General features: G+C 35.6%; 1 protein-coding gene and 1 long non-coding RNA gene across 2 annotated transcripts in view; one reads left to right on the top strand and one right to left on the bottom strand.

The window, feature by feature from the left end:
- Window positions 1-19,914, top strand: part of Invadolysin (leishmanolysin-like peptidase, invadolysin) — a 310,080-nt gene that overhangs the window by 86,944 nt on the left and 203,222 nt on the right. The window lies entirely within an intron of this gene.
- LOC143369085 (uncharacterized) overlaps window positions 8,588-19,914 on the bottom strand; it is a 68,922-nt gene continuing 57,595 nt past the window's right edge. The window contains exon 2 of the long non-coding RNA XR_013085337.1: window positions 8,588-8,649. This is a non-coding gene — a long non-coding RNA (uncharacterized LOC143369085). The remainder of the gene's footprint in view (window positions 8,650-19,914) is intronic.

The following is a 19,914-nucleotide window of genomic DNA, read 5'->3' as shown; positions in this document are numbered from 1 at the left end:
ATACCGACGCATTTTGCTACAACGTCGCCGCCGAAGTTGCAATACGGTGGGGGTAATTTAGAGGTAACTATTCAACCAATCGACTTGCCCTTGCACATACAACTAGATAATTCCAAACTATTGTCGGTGAACCTCTAGTATTATACAAAAATTAATTTCTATACTTCAGTGCTGCATAAATAGATTACAAAAGTTCCTGTAAAATCGTACTTCTTTTCCTAAGCTCTACAATTTTGTCAATTTTCGACTTTCTTGGGGTTTTTGAGGTTCATCGGCAATAGTTTGGAATTATCTAGTTGTATGTGTAAGGGCAAGCCGATTGGTTGAATAGTTTTCTCTAAATTGTCCCCACCGTTTTGCAACTTCGGCGGCTACGCTGCAGCAAAATGCTTCGATATCTAACAATGCATATTTTTAACATAATTTTTTGTCTCATCTTCAAAAGTTAAATATGAAGCCATAAACAAGTTAAAAATGATTTGCTTCATAATTTCTCCAGAAAAAGTTCGCAAAAATTGGCCTGTTTTAGCGTGGCCTTATTATGTTATTGGTACAGACGCATTCGAGTACCTAGATGAATTTTAATTTACTTAATTTCGATTCTGGAAAAAGATTCCAGCGCCTTATTCGTTTACTTCAATTTGGATCGAATTATCCCAGCAAGTAAAATATTTCATATGCATTTGGAATATTTCGACTGCTCGAAATATTCGAATTGCTTGAAACGTTTGGGTCTCGGCTTGGTTAGACAAACCGGGTACTCGAACAACCCCTACTGTTGGCATATGGAGCGGTCGTGTACTGCTGCCAGCGAACGTCTTCGTCTATGGGAAACACAGGTTTCCACAAGCGCAATGGTATTGTGACATAGTAACACGCGACAGAACTCCGACTCCGGACAGTATGAGGTCCGACAGGGAAGAGCAACCTTCCGGGACATTTATATGGCGTCCTGCCGGTGGTCTCGCATAATACATAGCTTAAGCTCGTGGGTTACTTGAGTTGCGGTGAACAATGAATCTCGGGATACAAAATGGCTCTGCGTTTCCAAAGTTGAAGGACCTCCTATTCCCCTCCCCTGGATTGTTCTCAAGCTTCCACGCATTCATTCTCTCAACCTCCATCTTCTTTCCCCTTTTTCTACTATAATGCTCAAAAGCAACTAACGTGTCGACATCATTCTCAGGTAGCAACAAATAAACTACAGTTAATAAATGGAAAATAGTACTATATACATATGTAATATATTATGATATGGAAAATAATATCACTTAATTTTAACCATTGACTGACAAAGTTTCTGCACACACACACACACAAATTTGTAATTACCTATACAAATTAGTATATAGTTTTCCTGAAAACAAAACCTCGTTAAAAAATAAGTTACTCTATAATTTCGGTGTATTTTTAAACGTACCAACAGTGACACTATATATATGCGTTTAAAAATACACCGAAATTATAGAGTAACTTTTTTTTGAACGAGGTTCTGTTTTCGGGAAAACTGATTTTGAAAATCCAACCAATGGGCATGCGTTTGATTAACAATAAGAAGTGTTTTTTTTGTACAGATTTTTATTTAATATTAATAAAAAATGAAAATAATATTTTTCTTAATAATAATCTCCTATTCTTATTTCTCTCCTATAACAACATTGTATCTTTAAATGATCACTCATCGAAAATTTGTTATTAATAAACAATCAATTCAAACTAGTATCAATTGACGGGTTTTTTGAATTTTCATTACAGGCTCAAAATAAAAAGTTCACAAACAACCTTTACTATTTTTGTTGCTATTCCGACCAATTGCATTTTTTTTCAAAACGACGAAACACGTCACTTAGCAAACTAATCCTTCCAATTTCTAAAAAAAAACTCATCTTGTTTGGATCAATTCTAAAAAAGTTATGCGATTTTAAAAATTGTAAACTTTCTTTCGTCCGCCACTGTATGTTATAATCTATCGCCTAGTTAAATATTAGATAATTTAATGTCAAATTTCGAAATTTTAGGTGGTCAAAAAACTGTCATGAAGTATCTATCTGATGTAGTATAGTTGCGGTTTTTCAAAAGCATGGAAAAAATTGCATCGTCACTCAAGCTTTCGCTAAGATTAATAGACTTTCTTTCCTCTAAGACCCATCTTGTAGATATAAAGATTTCGTCTGCCCTATGAATAGCGTCGTGCAACAGAGACTGATCGAAATCGCGTGGGAACAGCATCGTCATCCTGACTGAAAAGCAATTCAGTGTATTGAGCAAAAAAAAAAATTCACAAACTCTACTTCATTGCACGCAGGGATGTATTGTTGTTTCCCTGAATTGGGTAAACTTTGGAACGTACGCTGTTATCAGTGAAACTTCCAACAATTTTAAATCTATTTGAAACATGGTCTCTAGTCGTTTCACCATTTTCCATTTCGAGACTTGTAGAGTCAATATTAATCGAAAATTCAGGCTTTTTCAAACTTTGCTGGTAGTTACATATGTCATCAAGCACTTTTTTTCTCGACATTTTTGTAATTTTTATGGCTACAAACACTGTATGAGTAATAGCGAGAGCTTCACCTATTTTCACTATCTTACAAAACAGACAAAGATTAATAGTTTATTAGAATTCATCACACTGGGTAAAAATTCTGTTCCTTCCTTATAATTTGAACAAAAATTGTTATCCTCAAGCAGGCACTTGTGCAAATTTCTTTTTTTTTTCAAGTGTTAATGTGAGTGCAAAATTGCAGTTATTTTGTCACAATTTCTATTCTAATTAAACTTAATGAAACGAGTTATAGCAGACAATGTAAGTCTATAACATGATTTTTAATGTTTGCATTATATCGTAGAGGTTTAAAATTCTAACATATTTCAGGTGTGCATGCTATTATTATTCTATGGACAGTAATTAGCCATAGAATTTATTTACTTCAAATATTTATTAAATATGGCATTGTGATATTCTGCAAAACTGAAAGTATGCAAAAAAAGGCTTAATTTCTTATTAAAAGAATATTGAAGCGTTACAAGTGATTATTAATAAAACTTAAAATAAGTAGAACTAAACGCTGCATTAACTGCTTCATAAAAATGGCAATAAAAACCAGAAACCATAGACTTATAATGCATACAATTTGATGTGCAAATAATATTTAGAAACTATTGTAAAATTAGAAGGTGTACTATTCATTTTAATTGATTGATTAAAGAACATGTTAGTAAAAAAAGATGGAATGACTGTTGCTTAATAGGTACTTGTTTTTGTGACTACAGTTCGGAACCAGATTATCTAAAATCAAAAAACAAAAAAGATTTCGTTAGTATATTAATGTATCCTCAGGTTGACGGGAAGAATTTTCCAAAATATTAATTTAAAACAAAATGGCAGCTATTTAAAGTTGAAATCCTGATTTTTTTGCGTGATTTTTGCAAGAAAAAATCAGGATTTCAACTTTAAATAGCCGCCATTTTGTTTTAAATTAATATTTCGGAAAATTCTCCCCGTCAACCTGAGGATACATTAATATACTAACGAAATCTTTTTTGTTTTTTTATTTTAGATAATCTGGTTCCGAATGGCAATGCTCACCGCAAAACCAAATTTTTAAAAATGCTTCTTGGATGTCGCTTGTTATTTTATTATAAACTTAAATATTTTTCTACGAAAAAATTACCAAATGTTCTTTAAATGTTGTTCTTTCAAGCGCAAAAAGTTTTGTAAAAATATACGCTTCCGCTTCTTCAAAAAAAATTCACAAATATTCGCCTCTTTTTGGCCGCCTGCCTAGGTGCAACCCCTTAAACAAGTATTCTTAAAAGGTTGAACATTCGAAAAACAAAATAAAAGAAATCGATTAATTGACGGCAACCTCCCCTTAAATCAAAGTAATAATTTTATTAACAGTTTTTTCTAACTTACTCGAAGTTGTTAAAGAGCTGCACCCCTCTTGCTGCAAGGTCCTCAATGATTGCTCCGGAGGATGCATGTACCGCCATCGCCTCGTGAATTTAATAGTACCTTTCATAAATCCGTATTATAAATATACACATTTTCATTGTAAATTTATAAAAAAAAGGGGCGACGTCTGCATTGGAACCCAAGCAATTGTTTCTCGCGATAAGAAATCTCACGCCAGGCAATCAAGTCTAAAAGAAATCACGAGAAAATCTGCTCAGTACTGAAAGCGTCTTATGCTCATACTGACAATGGGAAATACGATAAAAAAGCTGCTCGTCTTGTGCACTGAAAAGCGTTCTAGAAATTAAAACCGGCACTGCCCCGGGTAAGTAGGGAATTTAAGAAACCAGGGAGTAGGGTCGAGTCGAGCATCGCGGGATTTCGAAGCAAAAGCCTTAATTACGTTATCTCGGCCGGATGGATCCTCTCCTACAGTCATATCGCGAGCCGCTTGATCTTGGATTGTCGCCAAGAAACGTCACTGCCAAGAATTGTAACGTGGAAAGGAGGATGCTTCGGAAAGGAAGGCAGGCAGCGAGCAATGAGAGCACTAAACGCATCGTAGTTGGAAGATTTTAATTAAACCGACCGCCAAGGACTGTTTGTAGTTTGCAATCTCGGGCAAGTAGGGGAGGAAGAGTGGTAATGACGAAGAAAAAGACCAGATCTTTATACCGCCGAACATTGAAACCATCGTGGTATTAGTTTCTGGGTGGGCAGAGGGAAGTAGGGTAGACCGGGGCGAATCGGATCGAAATAAGAATTTAGTCCATACTTCTTACATCGCGATAAAAATTAGTATTTCGATCGTTCGTAGTGCATCGTCCCTCTACCACGCACCTACCGCAATAGCGAGTCCATTGTTTTAAGTCATTGTTTACAGCTGGCGTACGGTTTGGGGCAGTCCTTAAATTACGTAAGGGTAATTTTGGCGAATTCTCACCCCCTCCCTCCCCCAGCATAAGAATTCGTAAGATTCGATAGTCCAACCCCCTCCTTACGTAATATTTGTTACACTTAATTTTGTCAGTTATTAAAATTCGGTTAAAGGTTTATATAATTCATTGAACTCGGTTTCGGGAAATTTAAACTAAATCTACTGTTCCGGAATATTATTGATAGAATTTGTATTTATTGAAAATTAGGTTAGAAAATATTACGTAAGATGCTACCTGACTCCACCCCTCCATAGGGTTTTAATTTGCACTGATTTTACACGTGGGGTCAGGGTGCCGACAGTGGTTCAGTCTTGTTATGCAGGGCTGTAACTTTATAATGGATTCAGCAAAGAGGCTGAAATTTGGTATCAACATAGCCTAGTTATTGGATGCTTTTAAATACGTTATTATTTTGTAATGTCGAGCGATTAAAAAAAGATATAAATTGTTTTTGAAAAAATGGGAAATGATCCACTGTGGACTGCAGGTCGGTTACGGTGAAGCATCCAAAAATCTACAGTGGCTCACCACAGTAGACAGTGAATCATGATGTGAAAGACATAGAAAATAAGGCACATATGATAGCGAAATCAGTCTTTTATTTAATCATGCAGTCTCTGTAAATATTATGGTGGATATTAACACAAACGAAACGAAAATTATGCCTTTGGCATTACTTAACAATATTAATAATGAAATGTTAACTGAAACAGTGGAATTTTTTAAATTTAAGATAATATCGTGCAACTTTTGTGGTTCAAAATCAACAAATAATAACCAAAATTACCCCTATCAAGGGGTAACGACTGCTCGGTTTGGTCTACACGCCAGAAGCTTGGCACTATCCCCACTACTTCTGGCTCACTCTTGTTCTGCGAAGGTGAAAGCAAGATGGGACGAGAGCGAGTCAGAAAGAGTTCAGAAAAGGAGCACCGAGGCAGGCAAGCGGTGTGGTGGGAGAATACCCCTCACGAAACTCACCGGCCAATATATCTGAATACGACCTTAGTTCAGTGGAACATGATCCACTGTGTACCAGGGCAACATGAGCCACTGTGTACCAGGGCAACTCGAGCCACTGTGTACCGAGCTACCATTTTATAATTAACCTCAAACGCACACAAAATACTTGACTTTTTAAATATGACTGCATTATCAAAATAAACTAAAATAGATGTATTTTTATAGATGTAGTTAATTTATTAAATCTAACGTTATAAAATTACAATTTAATTTAATATAATTTTTTTCATTTAATGTAGCGGCTACATGATTCTCCGCGGGCCACCCGTTACTACTATTAGATGTTTAACCTTTTGTCCAGAACAAATTAATTTGTTGTCGATCTTTTTCTAAACAGATCTATTCTAAACGAATCTAAACAGATTCCAAAAAAATCCGTTTCTTTAAATAATCAATATCTGCCACTATGCCGCCGATGCGGTTCTAATGTCGTCTTGATGTCGATACGTGAAATGTGCGGCAAACAGTACATCTCGATGCGGAGAAAATGGACCGCCGCTGATCTGATGCTGTGCTGTTAAGTGGGCAATAACTAGGGTTTGTCGGGTTTTAAAAACCGGGTTTACAAACCGTTTTTTTTTTATAAATTTGTAAAATTCGAAAAGCGGTTTATAAATTAAAAAAAAAACAGTTTTGTATAGTAGAATTAATATGCAGAAATGAATTAATTATTTAATTAAAAACGTTAACATTTTGACTTGAAATCGCCTCGGACACTAGCGTATTGTAGTAGGTAACTGTTTACTGTAAAACTAATCTTCATGACTTCATATTTTCGAAAGAAAAATACTAAATGAAATAAAGATTTATAATTTATATTTCGTAGGTACGGATTTTAATTTTTTTTTTTGGTTTTGTATGCAGTGTATTTTATTGTGTTATATTTTTGTAGATCCATAAATGTTAAACGAAGTAAAAAATTGTACAGATTTGTACGGAGTTTAGTTATTTAAAATTTTTTTATTTACTTCGTTTTCTATACATACAGTATATTTTATTTTTTTATGGTTTTGTAATTCCGTAAATATTAAAAAAACTGAAATTTTTTAAAGTAAGTACAAATATTTATTTTCCATTTTAACAATATTTCTTTGTAAAGATTCGAAAACCGGTTTTTCCAAAAGTTGGTTTTTGTATAAACCCTACTTTTATGTGATAAATAAAGCTACCTATTTTCGGATGTGGAACCTCTAACGATAAGTGCTTTTCAAAAAGTCTTCTTCATTAGTCAAATAAAGAAACCTAAATAGTTCAAGTATTTTCGGAAACATCATCGCGAAAACGAATAGAAAATATCATCGCGGTGACACGCCAAAACCGAGCACAGTATAGAGATCCCTCGGCGTGAAACCACGCCGACGCCACCCAAAGTGTTATTTCCGGCTTATACATAAGGATATAAAACACATATACGTATCAAGCCGTGCCTAAAGCAACGCAATTCCGTGATGGAGGAAATCCTCTCTTCCTTTCCCTTAATTAGGAATATTCAGTCTTTTTTCACACGGTCGGCGAACGAGTCTGTATTGTTATCTCGTGAGCACGCGACTGTGAAAGCTTTCAGCTATAATTACGAACACCTGATTGTAATCCAGGACTCTGACGTGGAATGTCAATCTCATCCAGAGTCCTCATACTTCGTACGTCTAGTGCTTGTTAAATAGATTTTTTTTTTATTTGGTTTCATATATCCCGTTATCTTTTAAGGTTTCACAGATTAGAATAATCGAATTGATGGTATAAACACCGTACGAGTAATTAAACCCCTGTTGTCGAATTTCATTCCACCTATACACCACCGGTACATTCATACCCAACGTAATTATCACAAAAACGATCATTTGATTACAATGTACGGCGAGAAGAGCGACGGAATAATAATGAATACCCATTGTGCCGGTATTATAGGAAGAACATTGATTAATTTCTCTTACTAGCACCCGCCGTTCATGCCTGTAAAGGAGATAATTACCAGCACTTCAAAGAGCTTAAGAATAGAAAAAGAATGGTGATATAAAAGCAGACAGTATTCTCTGTTTAATGAATATGCAGAAGTAAAATTGCCAAGGCAACGATATCGATTAATATCGATGCATACAACAAATTTATTAACAATCAAATCAACTCGCGTATACTTCACTGATTATCCATTGAATATAAGTACTTTTTATTTAGTGTGGGAAAGTAATACATTATTTGCATTCTTTGGCACACTACTTCTACTTTTAAATATAGGGGAGAGGTGCTATAAAAGGGACAGGTTGCAAATTGAACTTAGCTTGTGAGACATAAATTTTATAAAAAATATTACGTTGTAACTAAAAAAGCTGCGAAAGCATTAACGATAAGTCACTCTACGAAGATAGTAAAAAATATTGACCATTTATTGTACAAAGAGTTAATTTTTTCATTGATACCATTGTTTTGTATCATTAAGATTTACAATTATAATTGTAATACTTAATAAATTTATTTTTATTAACGTGTCTCTTTCATGACTTATAATGTCCCATTTAAATCCACCTATTTAGTCGTAAAAGGGGCATTTCCCACTTTTTTGAAAATCGAAGATTTGGTTATTTTTTATTATAATTTATGAGTTTGTAATACATTTTTATTAAAGAGAAATAAACACGCTTTCTATTGATGCACTTGCGTTTTAAATACCAAATAATGACGTTGTCAGAAGGGGAGGCTAAACAAAAGTGTCCCTTTTATAGCACCTCTCCCCTACTATACATTTTAATTCCACATAATTACTAACTCTACTATTTTCTCTTTCTTGTTTTCTTATGCGTACTTGTTTCTGCTTCTTTATCTTCTTGATACTTTCACAATTTCTACTGGTGCAATAAATAATTATTATTGGACATGCTTAATTGTTAGTTAGAGTCACGTTTAAATGTAAATTATTTTCTGGAATTCAAATTGTATTGAGCGAATTCCGTACCTACCGTTTATTTTGAAATAATATTTTACAAAGGGATGTGCAATTCCTTTTACTCTGTTGATATTCAATTTTACCTCTGCGTTTAAATTGAATTATAGTTTCAAAAGTTTTGATTTTCACCGACGAAATCAGGTTATCATGGCTGTGCGTTCGTTTCAAAGAGGTGCTTCATTCTTTTAAACAGCTTATTACAAATAACAAAGAAATACGTGTTCGAATATTCCTTAATGCATAACAAATCTATGCTGGTTTGAATAAAAAAATATTTCGCAATTTCCCTTGTTAGGTATTACTACATATTCTCTCCATAATGCTAAAGTATGACCGAAAGATTATGTATACCTACATGTACGATCGTGATATCGAAGCTGGTCGAATCGGAGAATTTTGATGCAAAGTACTGGATCGAATCAAATCGGGAGATCAAGTCCCGAGAATAAATTTAGTTTCCTTTATCGGAGAAAGGATGAGTGTGACCGAGTTCAGGGAATTATTTGAACGTACCGTAAATCATACGAAAACGTAAAAGTAACTTTAAACATAAATTACTTCAAATTTACTAGCAGGGCTGAAAGATATTTTCGAAAGAAATATTAAATTGTAAACGCATTCTCTTAGGTATATTGTCAAGCTAGATATAAATTTAAATATATAAATATAAATTTATGATGGAAATTTTTTCGTGTCGACTCATATTCATTTCGTACTAATTGATTTATTTGGCGCGTTGACGAGCATCATTGTAATTAGTGGCATTTAGAAGTAAATTTCAAAATATATTTATTCTTATAGCACTCTTTTACAATGGCGTGCAAAAGAATTCGGTCGCGCTTTAAAATCGCATAACTTTTTTAAAATTAATCCTAACGACTTGAGTTTTTTTTAGAATTTTTTTAGAATCCCACATTAGGGCTGGGACTATTGGAATAATTGAATAATCGAATACCATAAAATTTTACAAATATTCCCAACCCTAACTCACATTGAAAAAGATTTAATTTTCCCAATTTTATATGATTAGTAGAGCCTATTGGAATACATTACTGCTACTAACTCAATTTCGCAAAATGTGGGCTAATCCGTTTTTGTTCTCAATGCCTCGTATAATAATAATACACTTAATTCCGTTTTTATACGATAGATACGTTCCCGCAAAATCTGTGTAGATAAAGATACCGTGCACATGAAAAATGGAGCATTGCATCCAGACCGTAATCATACGCAATCATACGAACAAATCGTCATACCTCGAACTCAATTTTTTCTGACTGCGTCACTTACGAGATAAAATCGTAATGGAAGACTGATTGCCGCTGTCACACGTTCAAATGAATCGTAAAACACAAACAAATCATATACTACACAGCACGTACCAGCCTTAAATATAAATCCTAAGAATTTTATTTTAATTCAGAGCAAATTCCTAGAAAAATAAATAAAAACATTTGTTCTTAGAATAAAAATTAAGCAAAAATTAAAAAAAAAAGAAAAATTTCTCGGCTCTTATTGGACCAAAACAAATCGTGCAAAAAGTGAATTTAATTTTTCTGTAGACCGTGTTAAATCAAAATAGTAAAAAAATCCGTGTAAAAACAGAATTAAGTGTACCTTACGTTTTCGAAAATTCTGCTTAGTTCTGTGCACAGAATCATGTTTCAAACAATTTAAACAAAGCACGAGCAACAAAGACTTATGTACATACATTTTCGATTATTCTACAATTCGATAACTACTTAATCACTTGCACTTTGCTATCACAGATTTTTGTACAGCCATTTACTTTTTATAGAAAAATCGAATGAGTGAAAAAAATCGATACTAAGCGGCACTTGTTCGGAGCAGGATAATGTAACGAAGAAGCAAATCTCCATGAAATTGTGAACAGTGCCACTTTCCTTGCCCGTCACATGAATCGGTACTCCACCCTCGCATAGTTGTACTATATATATATAACATATATACTGTACACAGACACGTGCATAATACATATCACCTCACGGCTGCTTTGCGCACCAATACATAATTCACCACGGTGTCTCTTCCTTTCCCATCCGGCCTTTGCATCCCCTTTTATTATCCCCTTCCACGGGACACTCTCGAAACTCGATTTCCCCTAGCAGAAGATTTACAAAATCCCTACCATTCTTGCTTTTCGTTTTCCTCGCCCTCCGCGTTCCTCCTCATTGGTCCGCATCCGTCAATGTCGGACCAGGGGGAAGTTGCTTGGAAGCAGGCAGCATGCAAATCCACGTACGTCCATTCTGCCACGCCTGTTTGCACGCAGAAATGCGTGCGAACTCAGCTTCTCTTATACATACTTTAATGCCTGACACCTTGCTGAACGGATTTATGGAACGATACGCGAAAAAGGAACGCTTGGATCAAAGAAAAGTCGCCTCGCCCCTAGCCACACATCCTAACCCATCTAAACCGCAGTCCAAACAATGATAACCTAATCCCTTGATAAATGTAGGATTGTCAGAGTTTCGCAAAATGAACAACCAAACACACCAGTGTAATGAGAATAACAAAATGTAAAGATGGAATATTATTTAAGGAAGTCGTAACGCCGGTAAGGAAGTTATAACGCCCAACGCGGGAATATCGAATGCAACACTGGGCATCGCTCACAGTTTTGGAAGTAGAGCTGTACGAGTACCTGAATATTCGGGTAGCTTGAAGTCCGAACCAATCCGGGACTCGGTGTCCAAGCCGAGCCAGGTACCCGAAAGAACCGAGCCTCTCGGATAGAACCAAGTACTTGAATGTTTTTCAAGCGGTCCGAAAGAACCGGGCGGATTGGATGAAACCGAGCGGCTCGGATAGAACCAAGTACTTGATGTTTTACAAGCCGCCCGAAAGAAACCGGGCGGATTGGATAGAACGAAGAGGATTGAATTTTTCCAAGCGGCCCGGAAGAAACCGGGTGGTTTGGAAAGAAACGAGCCGTCTGCTCGACCTTCATTCGGACCGTTTGTTCCTTCCCAAGTCACTCGGTTTCTCACGGCCCGCCCGCTTACTTTCCGAGCCGCCCGGTTTCTTTCGGGCCGCTTGGAAAAATTCAAGTACTTCGTTCTATCAGAGCCGCGCGGTTCTTTCGGGTACCACCCGGCTCGGCTCGGTTTTTCAAGCTGAGCCAGGCTCGGCTTGCTTTTTCCGGGTACGTGATCAGCTCTACTTGGAAGGCGAGGCCCAGTAGGATGCATAAGGCATACAATGTAACTTGGACGCACGAGGAAGACAGATGACGTCAGGGTCATCGACGAGAGTTCGAGAGGCTGGGTCGCAAGGATGAGAGGTATTCGTATTGACGACACAATTTTTAAAAAAAAATTTAAATATAAAATGGTGGCGCGACAGCTCAACAAAAGAAGCTTCTTCTGAAAAACAGGGTTCCGCGGCCGGAAAGATTTCTCCTTCAATTTTTGACCCAGAACAAAAAACAGTATTTTTTTAATTCCCTCGGGTACTTCCCGAGATAATCTTATATAGAATTAAGAAATTGTTGGTCTTCTTCTATCATCTTCATCTTTCCGGCCGCGGAACACTGTTTTTCAGAAGAAGCTTCTTTTGATGAGCTGTGGCGCCGCTATTTTATATTTAAAATTTTTTTAAAAAATTCTTATCATACTTCAAGGTATGTACAATAAAGGTCTTCAAACAGATTTTGTATTCCATTCACTATTCTCGCATAAATAAATCTCAAAATCAGGCTACTCTTCCGGGCTCTACAGTGGCATTACCCCTTACCTTATGCTGAGGCGACTTTAAATAAATTATTAAAAAAAAAAGGAACGCTTGGAATGATTGCTTCAGCGTGTGCTAAGTTCTTATTTGTTAACAGAATACATTACCCTAGCTATTGATAATTTATTCTTGCGAGAAACTGATTTGAATAAAATACATTTTTATTTTTCACAAAAATGTTGTGTTTGTTAATTTCTGGAACTAACACGAAATCTTACTTATTCTTCATAAGGAAGCAGAAAGAAATAGATCGCAAGTTTTGAAATATTAATCGAACTAATTAATCCGAATACGTGTAATACGTGAAATAGCAATCATCCGGTAATACGGTGCATTTGTAAATTTTGTGTTGAGAAATGGTCATTGTTTGCTTGTGAAATGCAAAACTAATAAAAGGGAATATATTTACTAATTTGCCGGTTTGCAAACTGTTTGTTGACTTTTAAAGGAAACCCTTTACATTGGCGGGTAAATAATTTATCATTCGAGTCGGTGGTCTGTTGCGTTTTTTTGTACCAGAATAATCTGCAATTTGCAATATTGCATAGTTAGTAGCAATGGCGCACCCAATGTTGGGGGGGGGGGGGTAAGAGCCCTGGCACCCCCTTAAAAAAATGGAACAAGGAGATTAATGTAAGCACGACTGAAGTAATTCGAGAGCTCTGTAAGAAAAGGAGAAAACTGGATTTTATTCTTTAAATAAATTTTTATAATCACCCAATGAATTTTATTGCATTTGTATGAAAAAAAATTTATTCGTCGAATTCGGCTCCCCCAAGATTAAATCCGGAGTACGCCACTGGTTAGTCGCATAGGAACGCAACCCACCGGGTCACCTTATTATGGTAATCAATACAGTAGTAATCAATCTCTATTGCTGTCTAAATTGCAATTTACCCTAATTGAAATTTCTGATGCCTCAAATTTATCTCCTCACATAGGTATAGCGTGTTTCTTCTTCAGATGGTGGAAACTTAGAAATTTCAGAGCCATAATCATTTTTTTCTCTTTTTTATTGTAGTTTGCAATGCCTCAAACGCTCGTGATCGTAGTCACAGTGGCGCGTCTAAGTGTACTTTAGGGTTGTTACGAATATTTAAATACCAGAGAATTCGAATTTGAGATTCGAATATCAGAAAATTCGAATTTGAGATTCGAATATCCGAATATCAGAAAATTCGAATTTGAGATTCGAATATCCGAATATCAGAGATTTCGAATTTGAAATTCGAATATCCGAATATCAGAGATTTCGAATTTGAGATTCGAATACCAGAAAAATCGAATTAGAGATTCGAATAGCAGAAAATTCGAATTTGAGATCCGAATATCCGAATATCAGAAAATTCGAATTTGAGATTCGAATATCCGAATATCGGAGAATTCGAATTTGAGATTCAAATACCAGAGAATTCGAATTTGAGATTCACATATCCGAATACCAGAGTATTCGAATTTGAGATTCGAACATTCGAATATTTACAGCTCTAGTTTATTTAAAAAAGTGTTGCTGAAATTTTTTTCAAGTAAAATACCTCACTGTCCTAGGTGACACGACATGTTGGACGTAATTAGCTACTAATTAGCTGGTTTTTGTCCGAACAATGCTTGTGGCTGCGAAGCATAATCCCAAGACTTAAATCATATCATCCGGAAATGTCTTGAGTTGTATGAGGACGAACATATAATTTGTTAAATCTGCTCGTCAGACGCAAATACAATCCACTACTTTCTGCTAATTATTTTCCCTATGAACCTGATATCGAAGGTCTTAAACTTATCTTTAATTTTCTTAAAAAATATAATGTAAGAATTGAACTCCTGCCAAGTCTGATATAAATATCTATTAAAATTGTTAATGCTATTATATAAATTGGTAGCTTGTAATTTGCAAATTGTATGCTATATAAATGCAATAAGTAAACCACATCTGGTTTAAAGCAATAAATGAATAAAGTAGCTCGTTTAAGTACTTTCTCCATTACACTCACGCAAATCGAAGGGTCTCTAAGAGAGGAGTACCCATGCAGCGAGCTACCAGTTTGAGCATCATACATAATTATTAGCGGATTGTGCCACCTAACTAGCAAAACTATCATGGCAACTTTGTATGAGCTCATCTAACTTTGCTTAGCCTTAAACAAGCTGTAGTTATAGAACATTGATCATTTTGATAAAACAGCTACACGCGAAAGTATTTAGAACGTTATCATTTTATTAAATATAATAAGTTATAGTTGAAGTGTTGACACGTGTTCTGCTTAAAAATGTAAATTTGGTAATATTTCTTTGGTAGGTATATAATATAACTCATTGTCAGTGAAGTGAAGAAATTCATATTTTCCTGGTATTTGGAAATGTTTATCTTAGATAGAAGACACTCAGTAGTCTATAAACAATTTTAATAAAATGATTTAATGTGTACCGATGAATTTTTTTAGATCTGATACGCTTGTAAATGAAATCATGCTAAAGCGTTCAAGTAGTTGTGAATAATTTATAGTGGGAAACGTTCATAAAATTAGAAGCGTAAAGTTATTTATGATTCAATCTCACGGCATAGATCTCCAACTACTGTATTACGCACATGATGTAATACGAAATCTCCAGCTGAACTTGTAATTTATGTGGACTGTTGTACAAGATGAATGTCATGAGGTAAAATTCATCCTTTGATCCTATCCCGTAATGTAAATGTAGACACAATGAACAAATGAACAGTCACAGCTGAATACGAGTTTATCGTATAGCCTGTCAATTTAATAAAGGTCAAAGGAGAATTAATTGAAAAATTTGTTGGAGTTGTTACCTTGTCAACATTTTACGATAGTATTTCCTGATTCAATTATATTAGGTAACAGTTTATCATTTTGATCGAACGTTTCTGATCTGTCATATATTTCCTTTTTATGCTTCACCCGTTAGTGACAGGGTAATACCTCACTGTTACTACACCGAATATAAATTCAAATCGAAAACTTGTATAAATTAATACACCCCGCGTTGAATTGCAACAACAATGTAAGTTTACATAATGTAACTTACAAGAAGGGAATTTAATCCCGGGATCCCGGCTGTTTTTTTTATTCCATTTTTATATTTTTCAGTTAGTCATAAAGCAATTTATGTTTTTAAAAATTCTCGAAATTCTCGGGATAAGTTATAACTTGATATATTAAATCCAGAGATTAAATTCCCTACTTAGATTGGAGCACAACTTTGTGGGTTTATAGGGTGACTCAAGACAAGAACAACGGTGTGTTTCATTCGGGCTCTATCGCCCTCAAAGGGGGTGAAAACTAACCTTAAAGTCAAATAACCACTTCCACTTTTTCGCGTATAACTCCCAAACTACAACAGACAGAAAAAAATGATTCAAACAAAAGTGCAATGGTGCAATAAGCACTGTAAACTTGCGTTAACAAAATTTTGGAAAGAGTTTTAAAAAAATATACCTGAACAAAAAAAAACTTTTTTCAAAATTTTGTTAACGCAAGATTGCAGTGCTCATTGCGCCATTAAACTTTTGTTTGAAAATTTTTTTTCTGTCTGTTGTAGTTTGGGAATTATACGGGAAAAAGTGGAAGTGCCTATTTGACTTTGAGGTTAGTTTTCACCCCCTTAAAGGACGATAGGGCCCGAATGAAGCACACCGTTGTTCTTGTCTTGAGTCACTCTATAAACCCACAAAGTTGCGCTCCAATCGTTGAGTGCGGGTTCGCGGTGTTCCCTTGTTAGGGGAAAGTTCCCTAGATTGGACCACTTAGGAAAGTACCTCCATAAATCGGAAACGTGTTCGTCGTTTCGAGCAGAAAAATCTGAGAACAATTGCAGCATTGTAATTGATACATAAATCTAATAAAATAGACTGAAACGCTATGTGGCTTGTTACAAAAATATATTTTCAAAATGGCATTAATGATCGAATCTAGGAAACTGGTTTGCTAATTTCGACCACAGATATGTAAAAACATTTGTTTAAAAATATACTTACACTCTATAAAGAAAAAACTAAAAAATATCTCTGAGAAGCTTTTTACAGCATACTGAGAAAAAATAAATATGCATTTGACAAAATAATCAGTCACTGACAGACTGGCAATTTATGCATTTATAATAATCGTTATTACGACCGTTAGTGCATCTGAAATGGACCTATCTCTTGCAAGAAAGGCAGTGAATCCACTCTTCTCCCGTAAGTTATGGGCGATACCTGATTCTGAAAATGCGAACAATCAACACAAAGGCACTCTTCATCCTCTGATTCACTTGGAGAATTCTGTACCACAATCTGTCCCATTTCCCATATTTTTCACGCTCTGACTATTTTATCGTTGCATAATTTGGACCGGTGCAATTTAAGAACCATTAAATGCTTCAATTTAAGAAACTAGCCCAACTTTAATGTTTATTTAAACAAAAACTAGTGCAAGTATCAGATAAATGTTATGATAACATTAGAGATATGACGTTCATAAAAAATGACACCCCTTTGGAATTCAAAATTTACCTACGAGTCAAAAGTTACAGCTTATATAAATCCCCCCCCATAAACATGACTCGTGTATGAAAGAAGTTAATTCCCTTTAATTCTCGAAAAAATTAAAAAAGTTCAGATGCAAAGATTGTGAAATCAACTTTGCTAATTCCAATTTTTGTTCGTCTTGGCGAGAGGAAGGTTCTGACGTTTTTATTTTTTTTAAATAATGATTTTTAAATAATAGTAGGTCGCGTCGCGACCGCCAGGCGGCGACCGGGCGAGCGCTTCTCGCTTGCGAAATAGCACCGCGGCGGGAATAAGTAGCCGAGGGTTCTCGAGTTTACAGACTGCAATTACAGATTGTGAATCAGTCACGCTGATATTTCCGGCGAAGCCGAGGCGAGGACGCTTGTTTTATTATAAATTAGATTGCCTCGTAAGTGTTGAATTGTTCCCAATACTTATGCCTAAGTACATTTTTTGAAACTCCACAAGTACCTATAGGTGTACATACAAATAGTGTACACCACGTTTTGGATTAATTGCTATAAGGAGTTATGCTTAACCGAGAATGGTTTCAGCAAGTTTAAATGGAATTGTCACCCGTTATTTTCAGTATTCATGGTATAGGAACTACTACGCCATTCTAAGGACGTCGTCTAACGTCCCCATGCGTCCCTATCCCTTCACGCCCTTCTGTCGGAGAAAAGGTTAATCTTCCATTTTACACAAGAGAAATGTGGCTTCAACGTTCCACGGTGCTCTCAGGCGGGTTGTCTCCTCGATGCATTTTTATCAGACCGCTCTATCGGTGCCGTTTATGCTCCAACTCGTATAAACTCGTCGTTTTTCCGGAACATTTTAGCAACGTACGTTAAAAGTCCTTTTTTAACGCGCGCAAAGTGTCCATAAAGGGAGTATTTAGTACGACCTTTTAATTTTCTACCAATTAGTGACGAATAACATGATCGAAAAATCACTTAATTTAGTAAAATTGAAAGATATTTTTGATAACTAATAATTCTGATAAACGAATTTAAGAACCTATTTTCTGTTCAATCTGCAATATGCAAGGCAATTGAAAATTTCCGCAAATTCCCAAATTTCCACGTTAATTTATGCCAGTATTATAATATTATCTGTAAAAAAAATGGCATAACAAAGTGCATGGGTCCACTGGCAAGTCATATCCAATGAAATGAATTTTTTAAACTGGTGCTGTTGGAAGATTTAAATGTTACTTTCTTGAATGGCAATATTTTTTATGGCAGCAATGCAGTGCATATTATTCTGAATACAACCGCTATAGGTTTCTGGCTTTCTGGGGCCAGGCAGCTGCAGTTGTTTGCCAAAAAAAGGAAATGAATACTATGTTCACTGTGCGTTAGAAGCAACGAATGCCTTGAATCGATTGTTTCTGAATCGCTGGCCCACAGCGAGGGAGTCCTTGTATGCACTATTAAAGCTTGTAACTTCACAGTACCAATCCATCGCGTGATTTGACGGTCATGGAATTATATTTATTACTCAAGGGTTACTCGAACAATTTTGCGCAGATCTTTCGACTAGAAACGTTCAGTATTTAGATAAAAAATTATTCAATCTTTATTCGATGAGTAAAATCTGTAGAAATTGATTTAATCTGATATTTAAGATATTAAGTATATTTAAAATTTTCAGAAAGGCCTTTCGAAATTTGCTCTATTTTCACATCAATATAGTACTTTAAAAATACCACTGAATTTGCATTCTGATCTGTTATAATAGCAATTGATTTTACCATTTCCCCGAGGAAATCGCGACCACGTTTTAAACAGCGCACTGCGATAGTTGCTGCGCTTATTGACACATGCCACCGCAGCGTTTCAAACTTGTTTTATAATAAATCAAAGCGTTCATTGAACTTCCGGGGACAGGCGTGTTTTAGAGCTAGGAACCTATTCACAGTTTGTATGTTTCCAGTTAAACGTGCTTCATGACAAATCAAAAGTCCAATCGAACATTCGGTAGCAAGCAACGCTTTCCAATTGAAAATTCACTGTCAGGTTTCTATGTGTTTGACTTACACAGACGTGTGAGAATTGCGACTTGCTTCGGGCAGGTTGTGCAGAAACTAGAGATGAACAAAAAAAACAGCGAGAATTGAGAGTTCCTCGTGCCATAGATAGGTACGCTAGGTATTTTTACTTGCAGGTATTTTTCCAGCAGAAACAGAATTTTTGACGTGACTCGTTCATGAGAGACCGTCGAAGAGGTCGATCGAAGCCAGACAGCCTGAGAGTCAACTCTTCAGACTTCATAACCACTTGAGGGAGCATCGGAGAGCACTGTATTCGCATAACGCATGAAATTATTTCCAACATGATTTATCGTTTGAGAATGAAGAACCTAAATTCGAATATGTAATCTGTCGAGTACACGCATTAACGACTATGGATGTTGCTGATTTCACTGAACTTGTAGAGTAAAACTGTTTTAGCTCTTCTTAGTTATAATTTGTGTAAGAATAACATTAATCATCAAAGATGTTGCAGTATGATTTTACGCTAGAAAGAGTGACCCAAGAATGAGGCCCTTTTTAGCCTCGTTTTGGTCCCACGATTTTGGAACGGAATTTCGTGCCAAATGCTACCTTAAGATGAGACATCAATCACACGAAATTTTCAAGTTGAGGTGACATTTTTCAAGAAGGGGCGAATATTTTAAGCAACGTTTTGTTACAAATAGGTTAAGATATATCATATTTAGTTCTCTATAAAGAGTGACCCAAAAGTGAGGCCTATTTAGCCTCTTTTTGGTCCCACGATTTTGGAACGGA

This window comes from Andrena cerasifolii, chromosome 5, assembly GCF_050908995.1.
Source record: "Andrena cerasifolii isolate SP2316 chromosome 5, iyAndCera1_principal, whole genome shotgun sequence".
Lineage (NCBI taxonomy): Eukaryota > Metazoa > Arthropoda > Insecta > Hymenoptera > Andrenidae > Andrena > Andrena cerasifolii.
Note: the sequence above shows the minus strand (reverse complement) of the source record. Positions and strands in the feature narration are given on the sequence as shown.